The sequence below is a fragment of the Myotis lucifugus genome, unplaced genomic scaffold (assembly GCF_000147115.1).
Source record: "Myotis lucifugus unplaced genomic scaffold, Myoluc2.0 scaffold_1278, whole genome shotgun sequence".
Taxonomy (NCBI): domain Eukaryota; kingdom Metazoa; phylum Chordata; class Mammalia; order Chiroptera; family Vespertilionidae; genus Myotis; species Myotis lucifugus.
The window spans coordinates 27,353-29,463 of NW_005872326.1; positions in this window are offsets into that span (position 1 = coordinate 27,353).

Genomic DNA, 2,111 nt, shown 5'->3' on the forward strand with positions numbered 1-2,111 from the left:
CCCCCCTTTTAATACCCACACACACAGCCCACTCCCACACACACACACCCCCCATAAAGTTGTAGCCCAACCCGCAATTTTGGAGAAGGGGAGAAAAATTAAAGGGGAGGCAAGCAGGGGGGTCCCTTTTTTTCTTTTTTTTTTTTTTTAATGGGGGGGGGGCGGGGGGGGGGGGGGGGGGCATAGCGACACCCAGTGAACAACATAATTGCTGCAATGTGGCGTGTAATAATAGCTATTCAAGGGCCAATCATTCATATTAAACAGGGTGAAGCAAGCCTCTCATTTGCATGCTTGAGATTATATGCATTTGAAAAGTCATTTCCTCAGGGTATATGAATGGCATTAATTCCCACGGGGCACGCTCTGCCCCCCTCCTGGGAACTTACACCCACTGAAACCAGCAAGGAACGCTCACCTCTGCCCTTCGATGCTCGCCCTCTGAGAATGAGCACACCATCAGCCTCAAGCCTCCAGCTCACCTCTCCACAGGGTGTTGCAATAGCACTGGGGTGTTCCCTGCACTGTGGGTGAGCAGCTCCGGTGCCTGGGGCCCAGCCTGCTAGGGTTGGGGTGGGTGGGGTGCTGGAGGTAAGACTTGATATCCATGCCCTGCAACTACAAGAATGTGGGGTGTAGCGGAGGAAGCGTGTCCATGAGAACCTGGACCCTGGCTAGAGGAGAAGGCAGGGGCCTGGGCGTCAGGCAGCCTGAGCTCGGCCACAGCCAGCTGTGCACACTGCCTTCCTCCTGCTCTGGGCCTCCACTTCCCCGTCTCTACATGGAGAGGTGGTCTTGACGGTCTCTTAATCCCCTGGCCCAGCACGTGGACATGAAGCCAGACTGTTCTAGTGGCTGGAGGGAGCCAGTGAGGGTTCATCGGAGTCACAGCTGGTCTCAAAAGGCGAGAGCAGACTTGAGCTTCCTGCCCCGTAAGGGGGGCACCCTCCAGGAGTCCCCTCCTCCCTTCACTCTGCTCTTCCACCTCTGTCCACACGCTCCTCCCCCAGTCACCCATTTCCTCGGCAAACAGCAGCTGAAACCCACAGGGAGGAGAGAAGCCCTGGGAATGGGACTACCTGGTTTCCGGGGCCTGATGCAGGACTCTGGGCAGGTCACTGCCTTTCCCAAGATAATGGCTGTTCTTTCTTCCTTTATACAACGCGTACGTGGGGGATTGGGAGGTCTTTCTAGGGCTCAATGCACGGAAGCCCTCACTCCCCACTCCAGCCTTCCCAGACCCCTCTTGCAGCCACGCTTGGGGCAGAGAAGAGCAGCTGCCCGGGAGTTATTTCAGGTGATCCAGGGTTTCTGTCTGGGGCTCTGATCCTGCCCTTAGGCAGGTCCTAGTCTCCCATCTCTCGGGGTTCCCCTTCGGGAGCCAGGGCACCCCAGGGCCTTGAGCCCGGCCTTTAGAAGGAAGGAAGCTGGGTCAAAGCCACAGCCGCCTCTTCCGCTCTGGGGGAGTCTGCGGGCCGCTGGGGGCTCCCACTTCCCCAGAGGCTCCTGGCCCTTCTAAGAACCCCGTAAGGTGCACCGTGGGGGACGCCTCGGAACTCCTCTGGGTCGCCCAGTCGCCTCCCTGGCGGAAGTGACAGCTCCACCTACCTTGGGACCAAAGGGAGGACCCAAGGGCCAGGGTGCTTTCGGGGGAGGGGGAAAGGGATGGGGAGTCCTACACGTGGAGAAACCTTTGTGCCTTTTCCGCGGGCCCATATGGTGTAAGAGAGTATTAATTACCGTAGCTTTTTAATTAACAATCGCTTAGTCTGAGCCCTAACATTTGCCACGACACCCGGCGCCTCGCTGCGAACCCGCGCTGCCGGCCCAGCCAACTCATCAATTAATTTTTATTGACGGTTTCTTCCCCAAACAGGCACAATACCAGGGTTTTCCAATTAACACCTCCGCGATCTCTAATTAGTGCAATTAACAGACTGATGGATGCCCGGAGTTTACCGCGAAGGAGGGGGAGGGGCAGCCCCAGCGCTGCTCTGGGGGCTGAGCCTAGCAGGGCGCACGTGCATGCGCGCCACTGGAGGGGGCGCACCCGCAGTTCTTTGGGAAGCTTGGAGGGTGAGGGTGTGACTACCGGTTACCTGTACCCGGAG